This window comes from Macrotis lagotis, chromosome 1 (assembly GCF_037893015.1).
Source record: "Macrotis lagotis isolate mMagLag1 chromosome 1, bilby.v1.9.chrom.fasta, whole genome shotgun sequence".
NCBI classification, from domain to species: domain Eukaryota; kingdom Metazoa; phylum Chordata; class Mammalia; order Peramelemorphia; family Peramelidae; genus Macrotis; species Macrotis lagotis.
In genome coordinates this window covers 736,716,647-736,744,019 of record NC_133658.1, presented here as the reverse complement: position 1 = coordinate 736,744,019, position 27,373 = coordinate 736,716,647, and the positions used below count along the sequence as shown (strand labels likewise).

At 34.0% G+C, this 27,373-nt stretch overlaps 1 long non-coding RNA gene across 1 annotated transcript; it reads right to left on the bottom strand.

The window, feature by feature from the left end:
* Positions 1-795: 795 nt before the first annotated feature.
* Positions 796-27,373, bottom strand: LOC141523827 (uncharacterized). Its single transcript, XR_012478613.1, has 3 exons — positions 26,892-27,373; positions 15,886-16,353; positions 796-1,170 (listed from the first exon to the last, which is right to left on the bottom strand). It is a non-coding gene; the product is annotated as an uncharacterized LOC141523827 (long non-coding RNA).

The window sequence follows — 27,373 nt, the reverse complement described above, 5'->3', positions numbered from 1 at the left end:
TAGAGAATATTCTCTCCCCACCCCTAACCTTATTTCCATTTGCCCTGGCAATGGCTACTTGCCAAGACTTATAAGCTATAATTTAAGAAGCACATATCCACAGAATACTGTTTGAACTTGGGAAGAGATGCCCCTTGATCCAACCATCAAGTCTATGAATACTAAGTTAGAGAGGCAGACCAGAAGAGATACAATATAATGAAGAAATTGAGTCCCAAAGTGGGTAAATGATTTCACCAAAGTAGTAAAGGTGACAAGTGGCAGGGCTGGGATTCAAACTTCAGTCCTCTGGCTCCAAATCTAGTTTTGGTCCTGCATGATACTTCTCAAGAGAAGAATTAGAAACTTTCTCATATGTGCCAAAGTTCTAATCCTGAGGTAGTCTAGTGATGATGATGATGATGATGATGCTTGTCCTTTGTTCTCAAAGAAGACCATGATATCAGGGAGGTGATGCCATGGCATGTACATGAATTGGATTTTGAGAGAGGAGGGACTGTGCTAAATCATGTGAGTCATCTGTGACCAGATATGTATCACGATGACTGGAGATGGCCTTGATGCAAGACAATCAGGGTTAAGTCACTTGCCCAAGATAACACTGCTAGTAAGTGTCTAGTGTCTGAGGCTAGATCTGAACTCAGGTTCTCCCAACCCCAGAGCTGATGCTCTATCCACTACCACATAGCTTCCCCCAGTCTAATAGTAGTCAGAGTTAAATAAATATAATTTTAAATCACTTTCATTTCTGAATATATCCCTGCCTGTCTCCCTATCCAATGAGCCATCCTTCATAGCAAAGAATATAAAAAGAAAGAAAGCAATCAGTTCTGCAAAACCAACACATCAAGTCACAATCTCTCACCACAGCAAAGGAGTGAGAAAGGTAGGTTTTCTTAGCTCTTCATCAAATACAAGTTTCTTTGTTATACAATAGCATTCCATTTATGATTTCTATTTTTTCAGTTACGTTGCAATAGTTGTATATGGTTCTTCTATTTCTGCAACCTTTATTCTATATCAATTTATATGTCTTTGCATAATTATTGGAACTCTTACCTTCTCTTTTGAGGTTCCATTTTGTTCCTGGGATTAGAAATTGGGCTTTCCAAAGCAGTTAGATTCTTGGAGAGTTTCTTCATCATCTATCTCCTAAGCTTCTGGGAGATTCTAGAGTAAAATGTTGATATAGGAATATGAATTCCCTTCTAAAAGGGAGGTGAAGGAAAGACATATACTTATAGAGTCCCTGTAACCATTGATTAAAAACTTTAAATATTATGTGTTATTTTATCAGAAAGTTATTTCCCTTTACCAAAAATATGGAGAAATGTGACTAAATCATAAAAATTTGATGAATTCAAAATGGCCTGAATGCCTAGATTCAAGAAAGCCTGGATGCACGCAGCTCAGAAAATGATTATCCAATCTTTAATTGGATAATTACCTTACAGTCTGATGAATTCTTGTGCTGCTTGACAACAATGACCTGGAATTTATTGCCCTTTCATGGGAAATGAAGAACCAAAATTTCTAAGGAAGTTGCCTACCTATGGTTTTTCTGTAGTGTTTAAGCAAACTCTTAAGTTCTATGAACTTGTGTCTGTAACTTTTTTCACTGATGCTAAGTGGCTTGTGCTGTGTGTGTGTGTGTGTGTGTGTGTGTGTGTGTGTGTGTGTGTATTATTTAGAAATATTTCATAAATTGAATTTAAAAGTCATGAATTGAGACCCCAGTTCAAGCAGAAACTAAGAATGTGTTATGGCAATCTTAAAAGAAAAAGAGAACAGAATGAGGAAAGTTGGTAGTTTAGTGTGGTCAGTTCTGAGAGCATTATTTTAGTAAGGACATCAACAACCTGGAGTACAATCTATTAGAGAATCACTAAAATTGACAAGAAAATTGAACTGAAACAATGCCATTTAAGGAACCCTTGAAATAAAAGGAAATGTAGTCTTTATAAGATTTATTTATTTATTTATTTATTTATTTATTATTTATTGTATATGTATTTATATAAGACTTTGTCTTACTTGACACTTGAGGGTAGAAATAGAAGAAATGAGTAGAAGTTTAGGCAAACCAGATGCCAGGTAGAACTAATGACAGATTTCCTGAAAATAAGAGTTACTTATATAGGTACCTATGTGTGGAAGAGAGGGGAATGATTTCTCCATCACTGGAAAAAAAAGGTTTTCCTAAAAGTAATGAAAGGTTGATTAAATAAGCTGATCTACTAGGTCCATTTCAACCCTAGTTTTCTAGGTACTGATTCTAGACATCACAAGAAGGGAAATTTAAGGCAGGAGTTCCTCAAGGGTTATTTTCCATGTCCATGCATATAAAATGCTGTATCCATTCTTTAAGATAGGGAGTGATGGCCTTCTAGGTGACACACCTTTGAAAGAGCAAGATAATTTGCTGATACTCATGAACAATTTAATGAGACTAAGTTAAGGTCATATATTGTGGCTGTTTAGAGATGGTGGCAAGACATTAGCTCAGTTAGGTAGATTTAGAACTTTAATGACCAGATCCAAAAAGTAATTAGTTATTAATGCTTCAGAGACAACTTGAAGGGTAGTTTCTAAGCCAGAGGACCTGTCCTTGGTCCCATGCCATTTAACCTTTTTAAATCAATTACCTGGATCAAAGTACTATCAAATTTATAGATGATTTGGGTAAGAATAGCCTTCTATAATTTAGAAATGACAAAAGTTAGATAACAGTCATTTTCCAAAACTATTTTGACATGTTAAAATGTTCAGTTGAATCTAATAGATTAAAATTTGATATTGATATGTATTTGTACCCATGGTTAAAAAAATCTACATCACAAGTACAAGATGGTAGAGTCATCTCAAGATAATTTCTTGGAAGACAATGTGGGAGCTTTAGGAACTAACAATGGAATCAAAAAGCTAATATGATCTTGAAATGGATTAAGAGAAGCAAAGTATCCAAAATCAATGAAGAGATGGCCAGTCTAATCTACAAATTATCTGGAATGGGCACCATAGTTTAGGAAGAACATTTCTAAGTAGGATAGAATCCAGAGAAATTTGACCAGGATGAGGAAGGTTCTTAACATCATAACATATGGGCATTGGGTGAAGGAAATAAGGGTGTTTAGCCTGGAGAAAATTTACAGAGGATTATGATAGCTTTCTTCAAGTATTTAAAGGGTTTTCTTGAGGAAGAGGGATTTAATTTGTTCTATATGGTCTATAGGGCAAAACTAGGAGCAATGAGTGAAAATTGCAAAGTATGTGATCATATTTCATAAGGAAACATGTATTAACAATTAACTATCACTAACCTAACCTGGAATGGTCAAGAAGAAGGAAATTTTCCTAATTAGAAGTCTTCAAATGAAGTCTATTTAATGGATATTGGAGATGATGGATTGGGTTTCTTTTTCATAACTAAATGCATTCTTAAAAAGGTCATTTGCACTCATTGTTTCTACTTCTCTTTTCTTTCTTCTCATCCCCTTACAGTTTGACTTCTGATCACTTTATTGGAAATAAATATACAGATTTAGGAGTCATCTACAAAGAGGAAATAACGAAGAGAGAATAGAAAAGAGTTCAGTACAGAGCCTTTGGGGATAACCTACATTTAAAGTGTGAGTCATGGATGTGACTACAAGAGAATAGTCGAGCAGATAGGAAGAAAACCACATTAGCAGTGTTGTGATAAGAAGGATAGATAAGAAGGTAACTCTTCAGAGTTACCAAAGACCTATCAATTTTTAAATTCAAAGGGTTTTTTTTTTTTTGGTCCTTATTCTTCTTGACTTCTCTACAGTTTTGAAATGACTGATCATTCTATCCTTATCACAGCACTGCTAATGTGGTTTTCTTCCTATCTGCTCGACTATTCTCTTATAGTCACAACCATGACTCACACTTTAAATGCAGGTAACCCCAAAGGCTCTGTACTGAACTCTTTTCTATTCTCTCTTCGTTATTTCCTCTTTGTAGATGACTCCTAAATCTGTATATCTAGTCCTCTTCATAAGTATCAAAAACTTAACATGAACAAAATAAAATTCATTATCTTTCCCTAGAAACCCAAATTCAAGTTGAATATATAAACAAGAAGAAAACATTAAAGTTAAGAAATCCTATGAACTAAGAAAAATATAAAAAATTAACCCAAGAAAAAGAGCTTAACTGCAAAACAAATACAAGCAGAAACTCAAAGAAAAGAATGACTTCTCCCTAAGGACTTAGGAAAAAACAAAAAATATAAGTAAAACTAGGATATAAAAAAAGTAGAATAAGAACAAAAGGTGGAAAAAAATCTACCTAAATGGTAGACTCCTTAAAAATATAAAATTATCTGGTGCAGTGCATAAAATAGTGCTGCAATGGATGACTGATCAAATTCGACCTCAGACACTTAATATTTACTTAGCTATGTGACCTTGAGCAAGCCACTTCATCCCATTGCCTTGCAAAAAAAAAAAAAACAGAAAACAAAACAAAACAAAATAGAACTAACCAAACAGTGATGTCAATGACAATATAAAATGTTAACCGATTGGAAATTTAGAAAAGCAAAAACAAAAAAAAAAAGCAAAACAACTGACCTTGAAAATGGGTTGAGGAGAGATTTTTAAGACTACCCATACTCTGAAAACCATGATCAAATAAAAAGCCTAAACACTACATCTCAATAAATCATAAAAGAAAACTGCCCAAATTATCAAAAGGTCAAAGTAAAAATAGAATTCATCAATTACTTCCTAAAAGAAACCCCCAAAATGAAAACAGCCAGGAATAATATTGTTAAATCTAAACCTTTCATTATCATAGAAAACATACAACAGGCACCTGAAAAGACGGAATTCAAATACAAAGAAATCATATCAGGATCACATAAGACTTAGAAGCAACAACTACAACCAAATATAAAATCTTAGAATATAGCATTTCAAAAGACAAAAAATCAAGGCTTACAACTAAAAATAATATCAATAATTTACCTTGCAATGCTGAATTAATCCTACAAAGGCAAAAAAATTGAACTTTAATAGAAGATTTTCAAATTTACCTTGAAGATCCTTGATAAATAAATTACTAATCTATCTATTATTCATCAGACTACTAGGGGACAAGATGTGAGAAACATATTAAGGTAAACACATTTGAGCAATTAGAAGGTGTTGAACAGTGAAATACTTTTCAACCATCTCTACATTATGTTGTCTCCACTCAAACCTCATCTCCAGCTTCTCTTCATAGGAAGCATAGACTAAATGTTGGAACCACCTAGCCTCTGATAGGTCCATTTGACTTTATCTTATCCAGATCCAGGCTTCCACCACATATTCTGGTCATTTCTATGTGAGATATCCTCATATCTACCAGTCAATCAACAAGCAAAGGCATAAAAAAGAAATCCCTCTCAAGGAGTTCACACCCTGTCCCCTTTTACAGACCCAGTTTAGGTTAACTATTTTTTTTAGGTTTTTGCAGGGCAAATAGGGTTAAGTGGCTTGCCCAAGGTCACACAGCTAGGTACTTATTAAGTGTCTGAGATTGGATTTGAACCCAGGTACTCTTGACTCCAGGAATTTATCCACTGTGCCACCTAGCTGTCCCCTACATTATCTTTTCTAATGAGAATATAAGCTCCTGGAGGACAGTGACTTTTTCTTGCCTGTATTTGTATTCCCAAAACTTAGCTCAGAAACTGGAACACGGTAAATACTTAATAAATGCTCAGACTTGCTGGCTAGCTAATAGAAGGAGGGTGAAGAACTCAAAAGTTCACAAAGGTAGTTAAAAAAACAAACATATGGCTTGGGTGTAGTTGTGTTTGGTTTTCTAAGTTTTAAAAAAAGAAAGTAATGGGAGTAGGGGAAGACTATACTAGGAAAGAAATGAAGAAGAAAAGTGAGGAACTTATTACTTCTCTTAATTGTAAAATTGTGAAAAATATATAAACATGGTATAAAGAATGTGGGAAAGGGAATCACATGAACCTAACTCTTTTCTAAATTGAACAAAAGAGAGTTGATTATATGCAATATACATAAAGTTTAATATAGCAATAATAAAACTTAATAGATTGGTACCTGGAGGTCAATAGATGGGAAGAGGATTTAAAAGAAGAGGTAGAGTTAGGGAAGGAATATTCCTAAATAGAAAAATCTTTAACCCAGTTGTTTAAAAAAAACACCAAAGTAAACAAACCAATAGCTAAATTGATCCAAAAAGAGGAAAACTAAATTGACATAATAAAAAAAAAATTAAAAAAGGAGTAATAAAAACAGATGAAGGAGAAACTATTAGAAACTATTTCCTGATTATTTGCCAAAAAATACTGATAAATGAAATGGATGAATATGTAGAAAAATTAAAAAATACCTACATTAACAGAATTTTAAAAAAGATTTTAGATTGCCCAATGTCAGAAAAAGAAATTGAATAAGTCATAAAGGAATCCCCAAAGGAAAAAAAATAGCCCTAAATGATGAATATACAACTGAATTCTACCTAACATCAAATTACAACTAATTCCTGTTACTTTTTTCTCAAAAATAAGGAAAGACTGCCTACTAAACTCTCTATGAAATAAAAATGATCTTGATAACTAAAACTGGTTGAGGCAAGGCTGAGAAGAAAATTGAGAAAAGAAATTCAAAATTAAGAGAATAAGAATAGACAAAGACTTTAAACAAAATTATTACTTTTATAGATTATAATTTTACTTATTTAAAGAATTCTAGATATTTAACTAAAAATAGCTTTGGTAAAAAAGTAGGATGTAAACTAAACCAGAAAAATTACCTGTCAGTTAAGTCAATGAGGATTTAAGTGCCACCAACCACCATACTAAGAAATAGGGATACAGAGAAAGTTGAAAGATAGTTTCTGCCTTCAAGAAGTTCACAATACTCAAGTACAAATATGTAGTATGGAAAAATGTACAGGATAAATAAGAAATAATAGAGAAGGTCCTAGAATTAAGAGGCTCTGAGAAAGACTTCCTGAGGAAGGGAGGAGTTTGAATAGGACTTGAAAGAATACTGGAAGGTCAGTAGGTGAAGGTGAGGAGGGAGAGCATTGCAGTCTTTGGGAAAAGTCAGAGAAAATGCCCGGAGACAGGAGGAGTGTCATTTTGAGAACCACCAAGAAAGTCAATGTCATTGTCATAAAAGGAAGAGGGGAAGGAGGAGGGGTATAAGAAGACTAGAAAACTGAGAGTGGAGTAGGTTATGAAAATAGCTTTCAATGTAAAACAGAGGATTGTCTATTTGATCCTGGAGATGACAGGGAGCCACTGCCATCTACAGAATTTGGGATTGATGTGGTCAGACCAGTATTTTAGGAAAATCACTTGGGCAGTTAAATGGAGGAGGGATTAGAGAGGGAAGAGATGATCAGGCTGACAAACCAGAAGGTTGCTGATCCAATGGGGAGGGGGATGGTAGAGAGAGAGAAGTCAAGGATGAGCCAAGGAAGATGATGGTATCCTCAAAAGTTTGGAAGTGGGAAGATATAAGGAAAAGATAAGCTCAGTTTTGGACATGTTGAATTTAAGATATCTTTTGGACCTCTAGTTCAAGGTATCTGAAAGGCAGTAGGAGACTGGAAGTAAGCAAAAAGGTTAGAGCTGACAAGATAGATTTGAGAATTACTGGAATAGAGATGATGATTATATCAATGGGAGCTGATGAGATCACCAAATTATGTTTATAAAGGGAGGAGAGAAGAGGGTCCTAGACAGAAATCTTTGGGACAATTGCAATTTGTGAGAATGATTTGAATGATGTTCTAACAAAGGAGACTGAGAACCAGGAGATACTGGTGTCCCAAAAACCTAGAGAATAGAGTGTCAAGGAGAAGAGTATGATCAATAGTGTCAAAGACTGCAGAGAGATCTAGAAGGAAGATTGAGAAAAGGTCAATGGATTTGGCAATTAGGAGATCATTGGTATTTTTGGAGAAAAATTTTTGATACCATGGTAAAATCAGAAGCTGACCTGGGATTAAAGAAGAGAGTAAAAAGAGATAAAGTAGAGGTACCTATGTTAAACAGCTTTCACATAGTCACAAAGGGCAAAGAGATATAAGGTAATAGCAGAAAAAATAAAGTGAGAATTTTTTGAGGATAAGGAAAGCTGGGTATGTTTGTAAGCAGTAAGAAAGAAGCCAGTAGACAAGTAGAGATAAAGTAAGAGAGTAGGGATGACAGAAGAGAAATCTGTTAAAGACTATGTGGTGGAATCAGGGAAACTGTGTAAGTAAAGGGGTTAGACTAGGTAAAGAATAGGGTCACCCAAAGCATTGAAAAATGAGGGAATGTTCATCAATTAGGGAATAACTGAACAAGCTGTGGTGAAATATTATTGTTTTGTAAGAAATCATGAGCAAGCATATTTCAGAAAAGCCTGGAGTTACATGAACTGATGCTAAGTGAAGTGAACAAAACCAGAACATTATACACAGTAACAGCAATACTGTATGATGATCAACTATGATATATTTAACTCTTCTCAATAATACAATGATCAAAGACAATTTCAAAAGATTGTGATGGAAACTAAGGAGTCTGAATGCAGACCAAAGCATACTATTTTCATTTATATAAATTTGTTTTGTTTTTCTTTTTCATGCTTTTTCTCTTTTGTTTTGAGTCTTCTTTCATAACTTGATCAATATGGAAATATTTTAGCATAATTTGTATCAGATTAATTGCTGTCTTGGGGAGAAGGAGGATAGAAAGGGAGGGAGAAAAATGTGGAACTCAAATCTTACAAAAAATAAATGTTGAAAACTATCTTTATATGTAATTGGAAAAAAATAAAATATATAAAAGTAGGGCCGCCTCTTCATGTGAAATAAGGTAAAAGAGATAATGGCAGAAGGCAGGTGAGTGATAGTAAATTAGGAAGAAGGGAGAAGAGGGAGTTCATTGTGATTGGTCTCAAGTTTTCAGTTAAATATGAAGCAAGGATTTCAGCTGAGAATATGTGGAGGCAGTACAGGGGAGAGAAGGAGCAATGGTAGTTTTAAGAAGAAATGAAAAGGTTTGTTTTTTTGAATGTTAACACAAAGCCTAACTAGTTGAGAATCTTCAGTGGTTTCCTATTGTTCTAATATAAAATACGGATTTCGTTGTTTGAATTTAAAACCCATCACAATCTATCTCTGATCTCCTTTTTCCAAATTTATATCACATTAGTCCTTTTCATTCATATTCTAATTAAACTGGGCTACTTGTTGTTGCCTATTCTTGACATTTCATTTTCTACCACTACCATCAAAGCTTAGCTGCTCTCTCCTAGAAAAGAGCTCTCTCTCTCTCTCTCTCCCTCCCTCCCTCCTCCCCCCACACCAGTTGTTAGTAGTCTACACCCCCAAAACAATATTGCATCTGTTTTTGTTTGTATTTATTTATCTTCTGTGTTCCCAGTAGAATGAGATCTCCTTAGAGACAGTCTGTTTTGTTTTTGTCTCTCTTAGTGTCCTAAGAGACTAGCATGGTGCCTTGAACATAGCAGATGTTTAATAAATGATTGGTGAATGAATGAATGAAAGGTAGGTATTTGACTTAAAGCAGTCTATCATAGCAGATGACTTATTAAAATAGTGTAACACAAATCTTTACTTTTAGCAGCATAGGATACTGGCTCTCATGTCAAAGGACTTAGGTTCAAATTCTACTTCTGACACTACCAGGTTGTCCTTGGGCAAACCCTAGGTTTTTTTATTCTGCGAACTTGGACGTCCTTTCTAGCTCAGTGACCTGAGGTTGCTTTAACTGTAATATCTTGTACATAGAAAATGCTTAACTTTGTTAAATATGATGAATTCTTTAACTTTTTAATTGAATAATTAAGTATATCTGTTCATTTAAACAATTTAAGAATCCATCAGCTATTTAAACAAGCAGATTTATCCAAACACCCTCATATTTGTGTATGTGTGCTACCTCCTAGCTCTGAGATCTTAGCTTTGAATAAAGATTCACTGTCCAGAGAGAATTTCAAAATACCTCAAGTCAATGTCTAGTGAAGCATCAAAAATACATATATCATAAATATCATTTTTTCACTGCCATTTCTCATGTGCCATTAGATCCCTCAGAGCCACTTTGAAAATTCATAGTTTTCCATCATTTATTCTATTAGTTGTTCTGAATTTATAGCAACTCCTAGATGTAGCAATTTTATCTCATCATAACAAAGATATTTGTTGTTAAGGTATATACTAATAAATCACTTACCTTACTTTACTAGATAAAATTGATACTACTAACTTGGGAAAGGAAATATTTGCAAATTAGACCGAAAAAAGTATACTAATGTAGAATTAATTTGGAAAACAATGCAATCCTGTGAAACAGCAAAATGATACATTCCTGACAAAGTATATGCTTCCTGAGGGTAGAAATTATGTCATATTCACTTTTGTAATTACTATGCACATGAGTTGTATTATTAAAGTTAGTGAATGTTTGCTCAATTAATACTATATAAAAAGCATTTGGGTCTGGCATGGATAAGTAAAATCAAAATCCTCCTAAGAAATAAAAAAAAAATTGAGCTTTTCTTTGTCATGATGACAGATACAAGACAATAATAATATAATTACCTTTCTTAAAAGTATTTGTCAAAACTTTAACACAAATAACTTCTTACTTTCTTATAATGTAAGCCTAAGCAGCCAGCTAAAGAAAAAAATTGACCTATCAAAGGAGGGAGAGAAGCAGCAGACTTGAAAATGCCTATCTCTAGTATTCATTAGTTTTGTGAATAAAGGCAAATCACAGTTGATTTTACTTATCTGTATAATGGAGATTACAATACTTAAACTATCTCCTTCATGGGTTACTGTGAAAAAAGGTTTCTGAAAGCCACAAAGTGCTAAGTAAATATGAGCTATGATTTAAAGATCAAGAGCATGCATTATGCCAATTTCAATATCTGAAAGAAAAGCAATAGAATTTCTCCATTTATTTTACTAAAACATTTTACCTCACACACACAGTATGACTTTCTTCACATTCCTTTGAAGTTTAAAAAAATTAATCAGATTTTTGTACCACTGTCTCTTACACTAACTATTTATTGAATGAATTTAGACACATCATTACCAAGAAGTGTCTCAATTTCTCCATTAATTGGGTTGATGATATTTAAGGTCCCTTTGAATTTTAAATATAGGTCTCACTTATCTGGTCATTAAAGCACCTCCCAAGTTAGCTGTAAGTCTAGCATCATAGACTTTGAATTTTTTTTTTAATTAGGAAGGACTATCCCCATATGGTGTTTAACTATAGCTATATAACTATGGTATATAAATGGCCAGATCCTCCATAATTTATTCAGGCTTAAAGTGCACTATCCCAGATATCGTGCTCTTTTAGTACTTCCACTTTATAGGCTCTGGGATCAGGTCCAGGTTGAGTTCAGAAAGTTCATTTCAGTCCAAGACTATTTCTGAGCAGTGTTGAATGGGCTTTGCCTTCAACAGAACCCTCCAGACTAAGGCATGTGTTCTTTAAACAGAGCATGCCTTTAAATGCCATGCATGCTAAAATTGAATGTAAAGACCCACTTTGGGCAAAAATTCAGTTGACTGGCTTTTATCAGAACATTTTAATTTTATATACACACACACACACATATATGTATGTATGTAATGTACATATAATGTGTTTAATATATTATATATCTTTATATGCACATGTTTACATTTATGTGTTTATATGTCATATATTGAATATTTCATATATAGAGATATAATATTCTTCTGAATTGATGGCATCTTGCAGATGTCACAATTTCATGTTACCACAGCAGATATCTATTTTTGAATGTATAGAATAAATCATTCACCTTGCACACTAGATGAAGTCAATACCATCAACTTGGGAAATACTCTCTCTTTGCACATGTATACATATACATATCTTCAAGTACAAGTAGCTGGTGTGTCAACCTTGACCATAGCAGATTTCACATCATCTTATATTCACAGCTTTTGTATTCAGTGATATCATATTTCCCCACCGATTATATTTTTTTTTAGGTTTTTGCAAGGCAAATGGAGTTAAGTGGCTTGCCCAAGGCCACACAGCTAGGTAATTATTAAGTGTCTGAGATTGGATTTGAACCCAGGTACTCCTGACTCCAGGGCTGGTGCTTTATCCACTGCGCCACCTAGCCTCCCCCATACTGCTTATATTTTTTTCACAGGCATGAATGAACCAATGACTTTAAACTAAGCACTTGTTGCTTAAGCTATAAATTGCTTACAAGTAAGACTCCACTGATTAATCAAAGTCAAGATGGTGAGAAAGCTTTCAGAAATTTTCCATTTAAACTATCTTCTGATATATCTCCAAATGTTGATACAAGTTCATTTTTTGGACTCCAGATCCTTTTTAAATTCAAAGGACTATTGGTAAAACTAATCGACTTAAATGTCCTTATCACTGACTAATGGAAAAGAGATTGTGTTCATTAAGCAGGCTTCCACAATTCTAAATTTAGAAGTGACTACAATTTGGAAGAAGCAGCTAACTAACACTTTGCAAGTCAGGATGAAAATTCAAAATAATCTTGATGTATTAGGGAAGTCTTCAAAAATAAACACAATGAAATTCATTAGAGGCAAGTATAAGGTACTGACCTTGAAAAGAAAGGAAAAAAATTGTCTATTATGAACTGGGAAATAATTACTGAATTTTTTTAAGGAAAGGACTGCTCTATGGCCTTGAACAGCAATTTTTAAAAGGCATCATGAATATTTGATGTCATAGGGACCTCGAGTTAGGAAAGAACATTATCTTGATGTTAAAGGACTCTTAACCTGGGGTCCATGAACTTATTTTTTTGTTTTGTTTTGTTTTGAGGCAAATGGAGTTAAGAGTTAAGTGACTGGTCCAGAGTCAGGCAGCTAGTGTCAACTGTCTGAGACTAGATTTGAAGTCAAGTCCTCCTGACTCTAGGACTTGTGCTCTGTGCATTGTGCCACCTAGCAGCCCATTATTTGTTTGTTTTTTTAATTTTTTAAAAATTTTTTAATATTTTGTTTATTTATTTTTCCAATTATATGCAAAGATAGTTTTCAACAATTGCTGTCCCTATTTTTTAAAAAATATTTTAATAGCTATTTTAATATTATGAGTTTTCTTTTGTAATCCTATTTTATGCATTTAAAATTTTTATTCAGAGATGAAGTTAGCAAGATTCATTAGTCTGTCAAAGGTGTACAAGGGGTACTAGTTCCAGCTTACTCATGACTGGAAGAAGTTATTGGCAAAATTTCAGTGTAGGCATTTACCTCCTCAGAATTCAGCAGATACTACAAATCAGGACTTGATATATTGTTTTGTGAATTATATAGACTTAAGAAAGTGATTAATGTAATCAATGGAGAAAATGTTTATAATGAGAATTTAATTTAAAAGTATGTTGTAAATATCCTTTAGTTTTTAAAGTAAAGATTGTTAAACATTTAAAAGTACATCAATGGCACCCAAAACAATTTGAGAACTTCCAACTAATAAGTCATTTAGTTTCAAACCTCTTGGCTTATATTTAATTATTTAAAGGCCAACGTTAGCTAATTAGTTAGTATAGGATAAATACTAGGACCAAGGAAATTGATTCCCATGACAACTCTTTCCATTACATCATATTGCCATTCCACTTAACCTCTGCAAAGTGGTGCAGAGTGGATAGAAGATGAGTTAAATTCCATATCAGATATATATTATCTGTGTGATGTAGGGCAAGTAACTCAACCTCTGGCTCAGCTTCCTCATCTATAAAATGAGGGATGCTAATTGCAGCAACTTCCCAGGGTGGTAAGGATAAAATGAGATAATATAACCCTCCAAAAGCTATGTGCTAGTTGTTTATTATAAATCATTAACAGAAGTAAGAAGCACTAAAAAATAGAAACACTTTAAAGTTTATAAAAATGCCTTATTTTTGCTATCTTAATAACAATCCTGGGAGGTAGGTATAATTATACCTACCCCATTTTATAGCTGAGGAAAAGAGAGGTTAAATGACTTGCCTAGGGTCACATAGCTAATAATTATAAAGTTTCCTGACTCTAAGACCAGCATTCTGTGTATTACACCATGAAAAAAATCATAATTTCGACCCATAGATAAAGAAACACTAATGCCATTTTTCCTTATTATGGAGAAGTAGTTTGATGGCGGATAAAGGTATTGGACTTGGACTCAGAAAGCCTTGAGTTTAAATCCTTCCCCCAGGCACTTATTTTATTCTGCACAAGTCATTTAAAATATCTCAACCTCAGTTTCCTCATCTGTAAAATAGGAAAAATAATATAGCACTTACTTCACAGATTACAAGCTTTTAAAATGGTTATATAAATTTTTATTATTATTATTATTATTTCATTATTCTTAACTTGTTCAAAGGAGTTCAGATAGAAGCAACCCCAGTGTTTCTGACCTGCTATTACTCTTTTACTGTAAGCTACTGCTCAGGGGGGTTGATCATGATGATGAAGATGATAATGCTGATATCTTCATATACTTTACCTTATGGATGAGTTATAGTTTTCCAGATGGAAAAAATCTACAAGTAAGGATGCCTAATAATAATATCTCCATTGACTTCCTATTCTTTAGGTAGTGAAAGGAAAAATGGAAGTGATTTCTTTGATATTTTTAAAATTAGCAAAAATCTTTTCAACGGGGCCGCTAGGTGGCACAGTGGATAGAGCACTGGCCTTGGAGTCAGGAGTACCTGAGTTCAAATCTGACATCAGACACTTGCTAATTACCTGGCTGTGTGGCCTTGGGCAAGCCACTTAACCCCATTTGCCTTGAAAAACCTAAAAAAAAAAACTTTTCAACCTATTTTGTTATTTTCTGTAGGACAGTTTCTGTGACTCCTAAATAGTGTTATTAATATCTCTGGGAACCTTCCACAGCACTTAAATGGTAAACAGAGAACTCACTGTTTTCTTTTTTGGTATATTCAGGGACTAATATCCAACAAAACAATCTTCTAAAGGAAATTTTACTCTATTTTTTCTTAAAGACATTACATTAATTAACAAGTTATGAATAAAATCAATTTCTTAAAGTCCAACATATAAACATAAAATCTTCTGTTTGGACAGAATGCCACAGGCACTGTAAATAAATTTATCTGTTGAAAAGCAAGATCATCACCTAGGAAATGTCCAAATGAGATCAACACATACTGTAAAAGGTGGTGCATGAGGAAGATTATTTCCTGTATACCAGTTATTCATCTTATATTTTATATGGTTCTAAGCATTTAAATGGTATTCTTTTATTTTCCCCTCATATTCCCTTGTAGAAGTGAATAGGTAAAATATATTGGCAGCATATTAACTTTATATAGGAAAAACTTTAGGGGCAGTTAGTAAAAAAATAAGGATTTACAATGACCAAGTTTCCTGAAATAAATCATACAAATAATATAACATAATAAAATATAACCATAAATATGTTGTTTCCTGACCATCATATTTCCCTCTTCAATGTGTAGACTTAGTAGTAATGCCAATTTAGCAAATTAAAAGAGCCAACACAAAGTCAAGAATTATTATAAAAAAGCTTATAAAAGAAAAAATTAACTCTCTAGATTTTAAGCTAATATCCATGTAGAGATTCTGTTGCTAAACTTTGGTTTCACTTTCCCCTTTAAAGTGTTTTGATTTGTCATTATATATAGCTATATATAATCCATATAACATAGCCTACATAATATATAGCCATATAATTTAAGAGTAATTACATACCATATGTTATTTATAATCATTAAACAATGAAATTTCACTATTATTGAAGTATATTGAAGTGTAATATCTATATATATATATTCATAATAGATCACGTACCTGATATTATCCTTGGTCTCCATTATTTCTTCTCATGAAATATTTTTCTACCAAAACACAGTTTATTTTCTCTTTTCTTCTATGATGATTTGTTCACATCAAAATTCCAACTTTCTTGACCAGTGAAAAGTCGTTTGTTAGGGCTCAATCATTATCTCATATGAGAAAACATGGTTGTGCTTATTCTTACATCATATATCTGATATGATGATCACTTTCTTGAATTATGTCTTTCTCCTTCCACCCCTCTCAGCAGTCATTAAGATAAAATATCACTCAGTATTTAGGAGTTCTTGAATTTCCTCCCACCAAATATTTGTTCATATTCTGCATTCTTCTAGGTTCCTTTTACAATGTGGAAAAAAAGATGATTTTAAATTTGTTCTATTCTGACTTCCTCTCATCTCAGCAAAGGTAGAGTACAAATGAGTATCATTATTTCTGCATTGTTATACAAGTTCTGTAATCCTGGAAGAGAAACAAGAAAGCAAGAGAGAGAAGTGAACAGAAGGGCAATGAAAAGTCATTCCCCCTCAATATACAGTATTACCCCTCAGCTCCAGGGACTTTCTAATTATAAACTGCCTGATGCATTGCAGGGCTGCCAAGCAACATGGATTTCTCATATCTCAGTCTACAAGTACTCATCTAACCCTATCAACCTCTTTTTTAAAAGAAAAACATATCTACTACCACCCTTCAAAGTCCTACTTCATATTCTTACCATCTGCATGTTTCTTAGAAAAGCATGTAGCTATTTACATATGGAAGGAAGCTTAGGATCATTTTGTTCAACGTCCTCTTTTTTTGTTGTTAAGTCATTTTAGTGGTGTTGACAAATGAAGAAACCAAGACAAGAAATGACTAGCGCAAGTTCACGGTACTGAAATTGAAGTCTTGCTCCTTTGACTCCAAATCCAAGACTGAACTATACTACTAGGCTTTTCTCTTTGTATGTTTTTCCCAGTTAGGCATCCATCAACTGTTAATAGGATATTTCCAATTCATACATGTTGAACTATTACCAGCTAGTAAGAAGGCCCATATGCATAATTTTACATAAAGAGTGAAGTTTAGGAAAAGCTGATCTGGGGAAAAAGATAATGAATTCTGTTTTAGACATAAAGAGTTTGAAATGCCTATAGAAAAATCCAAACTGAAATGTCCAATAGATCAATGATGCAGCTCAAGAGGTAGACTAGTACTAGAAATGAAATTTGAGAATCATTTGTAATGAGATAACCTTTGAACCTAAGTTTACTGAAGAGGTTAACAAGTTGAGAAACTATAAAGGACCTGAGGTAGTGATATCTTGAAATTTGTGAATGGTGCCAATTATTTTCAGGGATTAAAATAACAGGAATAAATGTATGAGGTTGTGTGAATGGGTTTTTAAAAAGTAGCAATGTATAACAATAATAACAATAATAATATATTATATATTACTAAAGCACTTTGCCTTTTCAAAGTATCTTATATACATTATATAACATTTAATTTTTACAACAATCCTATGAGTAGGGTAGGCAGATATTATTTCCACTCTACAAATGAGAAAATTAAGGGTCTGAGATAAATCAATGTCAAATGACTTTTCCAAGACTATGTGATTACTAAGCAGAACAACTGTACAAGAACTTGAATCTCCTGATGTCTAGTTTAATGTTCTTGGTCCTATACTTGACTTTCAAATAACATATTTTATTTTTATTTTTTTTTCAGATGTCCTTTTCTTGAAGTAAAAGTGTTTTGCAGCAAAAATCTAAAAGCTAAAAAATGTAACTTTCATGTAAAACAATATATGGTGCACAAAATAATTTGCTGCAGTTAAGAATATAGAAAGAAAAGTGAAAAGCAATTATTATTCAGAGGAGAAGGATAATTTCATTTTAGAAATGCCATGATGATGGAGCACACTTTCTACATATCTTTATTGAACAATGTTAAATATAAAGCACCAGCATTTTCAGCAAAATAACTTCATAATATAGCTCCAATTTACCAAATATATCTTTCCATGGCTAAATCTACTGCAGCAGAGTGAGAATGTATCATTGAAACTTTACATTGCAAAAGAAAGGACTGTTTATTTACTTTATATTCATCATGTCCTTCTCAATGTCAATAAAATGAGTCAGCAAAAAAAATAATTTGGTTAAAAAAGGAAACTTTGCAAAGAAGGTTAAAAGTCAAATTCTTATCAATCAATAAACAAAAAAAGTAGCAAACATGGCAAATACTGTAACAACATCTATATAGGTCGAAGAATAAATTATTTTATTTGAAGTGACAAGGTGACTGCCAACTTGACCACTATTTGACATCTATTCTATAGCTAAGTGTATATGAGCATGTAAACTAAATAGCAATATAATTATTGACTATCAACAAGCAATCGTTGTCTATGCTTATGTAAAATGAAAAGTTTGATTTTGAATAGAGTAAGATAATATTCTCATTTAAAATTAAATAGGAAAAATTAGTTTGAAATGATCCCAAAAGAACCAAGTCACTGTAATTTAATTAGTATCCAAATTCATTGCACAACTGAAGAAAAAGTGAAAATATGTCACTGTTTATTGTTTGCCAATCATAAAAAAAACTCTTTGCTTCTCTAGAGAAAAATCAAACCTTAAAAAACTCTTCTCCAGTAAAGTGTCACCCATACATATTTTAAAAACATACAAAATTCTTTGATAGATGCAACCACACAGATAACTTTGTGCAACAGTTCTCCTTTTAGTGACATCAAGCTAAACATGAAATAGGTATGCTTAGTAAACAACTAGTTTCTGCAAAGTACAATCACTGGGAATACAAAGATGAAACAAAAAACAATCCTCCTACCAAAGGATACAATAGATATTCGCTTCAGTGTTACAAGTAATGGCCATGCTAAATCCAATGGCCTTTTCTTAGTCTTTATACTATATTAACTTCTGCAGTTTTTGACATCATCAACCAGTCTGTCAATAAGCACATTTTAGCACCTACCATGATGCAGTCACTATGCTAAGTGCTGGGGATTGCCCCCCAACCAAAAAAAACCAAACAAGCAAACAAACAAAAATACAGTTCCTGTCCTCAAGGAGCTCACAAACTAATGGAAGAAACAAAATGCAAGCATCTATGTGCAAACAATCTATATACAGGAAAACTTGAAAATAATCGAGAGAGAGAGAGAGAGAGAGAGAGAGAGAGAGAGAGAGAGAGAGAGAGAGAGAGAGAGAGAGAGAATGCACTAGAATTAGAAGGTATATGGAAAGGCTTCTAGTTGAAGATGGGACTGTAGCTTCATTTTAGTGGAAGCCAGGGAAGCCAGAGAAGAGACGACCAGTAGTATTACTGGCTCAAAGATTATATGGTATATCATTACTGGAAAGGGAAGGGGGAGTGACTAGGTTATTATTATTAGCATTGGATGTCAAACAAACTCACTCAGAATTTTATATTTGATCCTAAAAGTGGTAGGGAGTGATGGGAGTTGGATGAGTAGGAGGACAACATGATTTGATCTGAGTTTTAGGAATAACATCTCTTTTTTTCCCCTGTATATTCTCTCCTCAGTTGGGCTTTGTAACACTGCTCTTTCTTGGTTCTTCTCTCTCTAGCCATTCCTTTTCAATCTTCTTTACCTAATTGTCCTTCTTCTGTCCACTCATTGGGGAATATCCTCAAAGGCTCTATCTCTTTACTACTCTCTTTACTCTGCTCTTTACTCTCTACTCCCTAATTGATCTCATCAGTTGTCATGGGTTCAATTATTACTTTTGTGCAAATGTATCCTAAATCTGTATATCTAGTTCTAATACATCTCTATATTTCCAAGTTATCTCTATATATCCAGTTTATTCAAGGATAACAATGTTTGTTCTGAAGAAGACCACAACATCAGGGAGGTGATGCCATGACAAGTACATGAATTGAATTGGAGTGAGAAGGGGCTATGCTAAGTCACCAGCCTCACTTTCTACTTCAGAGTTATCTGAGTCCAAGTGGTCAGATATGAATCAGAATGACTGAAGATGGCCCTGAATGTGAGGCAATCAGGTTAGTAACTTGTCCAAGGTCACACAACTAGTAAGTGTAAGAGACAGGATTCGAACTCCCATCCTCCTGACTCTAAGGTCAGTGCTCTATGTACTGCACTATCTAGGTGCCCTTATTCAAGGATATCTCAAACTCAGATATCCAAAATGGAACTCATATTTCCATCCTTCTTTCAAAAGTCCCTATTTCTATTGAAACTATAACCCATCCTTCCAGTCAATAAATTTGCAATCAGAGTCATCTCTGGCTCTTCCCTCTTCTTCCATATGTAGTAAATTGTCACATATAATCATCTGTCCTTCCACATCTCTCATATCTATTTCCCTTATATAGCCTTGCTTTATCTTCCTACTTGGTCTTCTTTTAATTCACAATATTTCCCCCCAAACCTATACATGGAGCCTTCAAAACTAGTGTTTTGGTTGTTTTCCTACTCAAAAATCATCACTGACTCATAATGCCTCTAGAGTATAAACCTGTCTTTTAAAACCCTTAATAGTATATGTAGATCCTACCTGTCTGTCCAGTCTTGGACTTTTATATTACTCACCTTCTCAAACTTTCATTACCAGTCATACTGGTCTGCTAGAAATTCCTTGTGAACAACATTTTGTCTCTTTTTTTCCTATGCACAGGTGACAGTCCCCTCTGGAACCTAATCTCTTCTTTAAAAAGCATCCCTAGCTTCCTTCAAGGAATAACACATGCTTCATCACCTAAATTTACATGAAGTATCTTCTGATTCTTTCCATCCAGTTAGTACTCTTTTCTTCTTGAAAATCGTTGTGTATTTATGCGTCTACCCTCCATAGAATTTAAGGTCCTTGTTTTATTTTTGTCTTTATATATTCATATCATAACATGGGATCATGCTCACAATAAGTGCTTATAATTATTTATCTATAAAAAAAATGTTTACTAAGTGAGAAACAGTGGGAAGAAAGAGAGAGCCTTAGTAACTAAAACTTCTCTTATGAGTTGGCAACAGAGTTGAATGTTGAAGAAAGCTGATACCTATCAAATGAGGGATGTCTGAAGTAAAATTTTTCTATCCTCAAAAAATAAGAAGAGAAATAAGGTCAATAGGAATCACAGAACAGCAGGACAGTTTTGAAAGTTACATGCTGAAGTTATTATATACATACTTAAAAAGAAAAGCAAACTCTGTGTAACTGAAATCTGTAATTTTGTTTATAATCCTTTCCTATTCTACAGTATATATGGGATTGCTTATTTTGTTCAGAATTAAAAAAATAAAATGAACATTTTAAAATAAGCAAATAAAAATTTTGAAGAAAAATGAGAATTCTTAGAGGAATGAGTGAGGAGAGATTCTATGCAGAATAATATGAACACAAAGACATGGTGGTAAGAGATAGAATGCCAAGTTCGAGGAATAGCAAGAAAGCCTGCTGGGCTACAGCCAGAATGAAGGACTTGAGTTCAGCTGATTAATGAAAAACAGAGGAAAATCAATTCATTTTGATTTTTATATTATATACATTAGGACTAAAGGACAAAAGCAAATTCATGACCCTAAACTGGAGACAACTATTCAAAAACATCCACTAATTACCATCCTTAGTTATGTTGCGAAGACTATTCCTTATTAGAGCATATAAAATATTAAACCCTGCACCTACAGAAACTCTATCACAATTTAAAAAGATACTACCAGAGGATGAACTCTTTTTAGAAAGTATATAATCCATACATATGAAATTCAGTTCTCTCTGACACATACAAATGATTTTAATAGAGAGAGTTCATTTCCACTGAACAAGCAATTAAGGATGAATGAATCAAAAGCTTTATTGAACACTTGCTATATGCCAAACACTATGCTGAGGATATAACTACAAAAGCAAAAATGGTTTTTCCAATCAAGAAGTTTAAATGAGACAACACGTCTAGGAGAATAAATGGCAGGGAAATGGGTAAGCCAGGACAGGAAGATTAAGACAAACCATTAAGAGCATGAAGAGTTCGAGGGTGGAGGACAGGAGGGACAGAATGTATAATTAAATTATAAATACCTGTAAAGGAAGCTTTTTTGGGGACATCAAAGAAGACCAAAGGTGCTGAAAATAAGTAACCAAGTCTCTATGTAGATCCTGATCCTCACATAAAATAAAAGGACAAGAAGGCTAAGCAAGTTGGGCAGAGGGCACTGATAAGGGGATACCAGAAGACAAAAAACCCTGGGCAAAATTAGGGGCAGCAGAGGGACTTTCGGCAGAAGCAGGAACAGCAGAGTCAGTAATTAAGTCATAACTAGAATAGAAATAGTCTAGCAAGGATCCAGAAAGGATACTCAGAGCAGATCTAAAGGGAGCTCATAATTTAGATCCTCTCATCAAGACCATTACCAAAAAATATGGAAAAACCAGATTTAGTTTATCCGATCCCATCATTTTATAGATGAGGAAACAGAGGCCCAAAGTCATTAAAAATGATTTACTATTAATCACCTAGTTCATTAGGAAATGAAAGGCAACACAATGGAAATATAACTAGTATAATAAGAAATCCTCTGATTTCTAAGATCAGAATAACCATGGAAGAAGCTTTTTGATCTTCAACTTGATCCTTCATAGGTTTAGGAAATCTCATGAATCTACTATCATCATAAATTATTAGGCTAACCAAATTGTATAAGGTATTACATTAGGCATGTTCAGAGAGTCTCCCTTTATCACTGCATCAAAATTCTCCTGACAACACTGAAGCATCAGTCTCATGGATTCAGAGTTGGAAAGATCCTTAGAAATCTACTGGTCCAACAATACCATCTATTGTCACCCCTATGTGCAAAGATGATCTCTATATGACTGAAACATGTTCACTTGCTGCTTATGGAATTCTACCTTCTAGCTACCTTTCAAGCATAGTTCAAGGACCATGTCTTTCTTGACGCTTTTCCTGATTTCCCCAGTTATCAGAGCTCTTTTCCTCTTGAAATTACTTTGTATTTCTTCATTTTAAAATTTGTGTGTGTGTATTCTTCTCAGCCATATCATATTTATCTACAAAAATATTAGCAGGTATTACTAACCTCCAGGATATTCTCCTACTGTCTACCTTTAATTACTTCAGTGCTTGGTTCATAAATCTTCTCTACTTTGCCCCTGCCCCCATTTTAGCAACTTCTTGCCCATATTAACACTGCCTTACACACCTCAGCTTCAATGACCTGGCTCTTCCATCAACTTCTGATATCAGTAGAATAATTTACCTCTCAGAATGTGAACCCTGAAATCCCACTCTTTGACCACAATATCCTATCCTTCCAACTTTTTTCCTGTTTCAGCACCTTGGCTTCTTCATCTATAAAATGAAAAGGTTGAATTTGACACGGTCTGGGATCCCTCCAGTTCTTACATCTATAATTTCCCTTCCTCTGAAAACCCTTAATCTCTCCATCTCAACTGGCTCCTTTCTCACAAATACACTTATGTCTCTACCTCCTGAAAAAAAAAACTCTTCTCTGATTATAATAATAATAGTTATAATAATGATAGTTAACATTTATATAGAACCAACTATATAGAAGGCACTGACTATACCATTTGTTCCTCACAACACAGACAGCAGTTAAGTGATTTGCCCAAGGTCACTCAATTAGTAAATGTCTGAGGCAACCTGCTATCATTGTGCTCTTCCCCTTTCTTTCCTTAATGTACTTTTTGAAAGAGTAGTCTGCAGTTACAGCTTCTGCTTCTTCCTCACCCTTTGCAATCCCTTGTGTTTATTTTCTGCCTCAACCAATCAACTGAAACTGTTCCCTTAAGGGTAATTCTATTGAAATTCAAAGACCTTTTCTCAGTTGTCCTTCTCTCTAAATCTTCTGATATAGTTTAACCTTGTGTTTCTTGAAATTTTCTCCTTTCTACCTCGCTGATCATTCCTCTGTCAATTGTCTTTTCTTCCCTGCATCCCCTAAAATGCAGGTGTTCCACAAAATTCTGACCTTGACTTTTTTCTTTTTTCTTTGTATGTTCCTCTAAAATCGCATCTGAATCATTTGACTTCTCTGAACCTTATTTTCCTCATCTATGATATGGGAGTAACAAACTTACATTTTATAGACGAAGATACAGACACAAAGAGACCAAATTGTTCCCCCATAATCAATAATTATAAGATAAAGGATTCAAATCAAGATTCTCCAATTGGTAGTGTAGTAGATAAAGAACTAGCCCTGGATTCCAGAGGACTTAGTTCAAATCCAGTCTCAAAAATTAACACCTACTAGATGAGTGACTATGAACAAGGATCTTAACCTTTATTCTCTCTCTCTCTCTCTCTCTCTCTCTCTCTCTCTCTCTCTCTCTCTCTCTCTCTCTCTCTATGCTCACACACACACACACACACACACACACACACAGTTTTTACTAATTCCAATATTCCTTCTATTATATCATTTAGAATGTTCTTCCTGCACACTCAACATATTCATCTTAATCCTAAAGCAATGTTTTAGAATATTTTCTGCCTCAACCAATTTCTGAAGGTTTGAAAACATTTTTAACCATTTCTCCCACTGTCCAAAAGTGATCAATTCTCTTAGTTTCTCCTCTAAAATATCTATGACATCCATCTCTTCCTTTCTCATTCCCATTATTACCACCCTCTTTCATATTCTGATTATCTTTTACTTGGACTACAGTAATAATATGCTAACTAGTTTCCCTACTCAAATCTTTCGAATGTAGTCATAATCATCTATCTAAAGCACCCATTACTTACTTTATTGCTCAAAAATTCTTCCTTATTACCCGCAATGGGAAATATAACACTCTTTGCCTGATATTACAAGTCCTCCATAATGTGGCCCTGATTTATCCTTCTAGCCCACTACATGTTACCTACCCAAATAGTACTACTTTTCCTCAAACATATTCTGTGTTGGTCATCTGTCCGCCACATCTGGAAATTCTGGAAATTCTTTCCTCTATAGTTTTACCAGTTGAAATACTATCTTTCTTTTTTGTTGTTTTTTTGGCAAAGCAATGGAGTTAGGTGACTTCCCCAAGGTCACACAACTAGGCAATTATTAAGTGTCTGAGGTTAGATTTGAACTCAGGTCCTTCTGACTCCAGGGCTGGTGCTCTATCCACTGTACCACCTAGCTGCCCTGAAATACTATCTTTCAAAGTATAACTTAGATGTCACCTCCTTCATGAAACTTTCCCTGATATCCTAAATAAAATTATGTGTTTCTATTCAAAATTTTCATAATATCTTATGCCTTTAATTTTCATTGTTTAGATTCAATTTTGTAGGTGGTTGTCTTTCTATGTCATCTGTCTTCTACTGTAAAAAACCTTGAAGACAGAGACTATATTTGAATCCCCTTTAAAGTGTAGTGTAAGTTGCTAGCACATGTAGTTGCTCAAATAAAATATTTTTAATTGACTCAATTTAAAAAGGTAAAGAAAAATGAGGGCCCCTAGATTAAGCAGGAAAAGAAATGAACCCCCAAACCAGAAAAAGTAATATAAAAATGGAGGGTATTACCAGAATGAAAGACACAAATTACAATTTTATGCCAAACAATGATGATAATGGAAAGTTTAGTTTTAATTTATGATATAACATGGTGAACTTTTATGCAAGGAGAAGTTTAAGAGGTCTAGGTTTCTGATTTCATTAGTGTGGAAATGTCTCACACAGATTCAAATATGTAACCTCTGTAAACTGTTATTTTAGAGAATTTCTTAAAACCTTGAAGGTGGGGTGATTTGCCCAGGGTCCCACAGCTAGGTAAGGTATGTGTCAAAGGCAGAATTTAAATGCAGGTCTTCCTGCATAGTGTTTGTCAATCTTTACACTTCCAGGGAAAATAAATTTCAGTTATATTTAAATTTTATAGTATGAGAGGCTGTGGGTCATAATAGATAGAAAGCTGACCTTGTGCCAGTATGAGCTGTCCATCTATGATACAAACTGACTTTGTGATCACGGACAAATCACTTAAGGTTTCAGACAAGAAATGTAACTGCATATGGCCTGTTGATCATGAATTACATGTATTCCTGAAATTCTTAAGTATATTTCTAATCTGATTAAAATATAATTGGGAAAAATTTAACAAAATAAAATTTAAAATATGAAAAAACATAGATAACGTTAATATTTACCTTTCTGAGTCAATATGTAGCCTTGAGTATGGGGTCCCCTATTCCTATCTGAGTTTGACACCACGGCTATAGACAAGTGACTTAAAAACTACTAAGTTGTAAAAAAGGTAAGGACCTGCATTGTTGGCTGAGGGAATTTCTTCGACTTGGGAGTTTTCCCTTCCAATGAAAGTATAGATCCATTTCCTATTTATCATATGCTAATGCAGCTCTGTTCATAAAAACACAGAGTTTCATATATACATGTATATTCACATATGTGTGTATACACACATACATATATGTATATAAATATATAATTTAGGTTTTTCTCAGTTTTTGAAAACAAGAGATTAAAATTAAAATCAAGGAACTAATTTTATCTACACACACGAATCTCGGATCTTTAGCTAATGACATCTAAGTTGACATAAGTGCTTTTAAAACTGTCAGTTACTATAAAGCCAAATAGGAATCACAAATTAAGGACTGTTTTATGGAATCCCGAAACATATCTTTCCAAATGCATTATGCTGCAGCAGTGCCCCGAGCGTTTTAATGGAACACTGTAACAAAGAATCCCAGACTCCCAAGCCAACTAGCACGGACATCTTTACCCCATTAATCTGTCTAGTGATACTGCAGCTGCCAACTCTCCCCTCACCCCCAACCTTGAAAGGCACGGTGCCCAAGGACCTTGCTTAATTGAAACACTATTGACAGTTTTTACTACATGTCAGAGACAAGATGATTTTTCCATCAGACGAGATCCACTGTCATAATTAAGATAACTTCTAACAGCAGCTCCCACAGAGAACTGCAGTGGCTACTGACCTGTTTTCCGACAAACCCTCAGAGAATAAGATGACCGATCGCCCGGAGAGATTCAATCCTTTCTCCATTAGTTGCTTTACGCTGCGCCTTTCCTGGTTTTCTTTTTAATCCAGTTGGACCTGCAAACAAGCACTGATCATTGACGCATGAGGATGTACCATCAGCAGATTTCTGAGTGAGATGCGAGGTTACTGCTGCAGCTCTGTGCATCTAACCAAGTTCAATGCAGCAGAGGAATTAGCTCCCTCTCCCCGGATTTTTTTTTTAAAGAGATACGACTACTAGCGTCAGCCTTAGGTTTAAAGAATGCTGCAAAATGCAGTCCTGGGGCTTAGAGAAGAGAACATTAGTCAATGAAATATTAGGTACATTTGTAAACTTCACACTATAGATGTGAACTCAAAACCAAAAATCATTAATAAGTCAGCTTTGTTTAAAAATATATGACTGAATTTACAAAAAGTACTTCAAAATTCTAATGA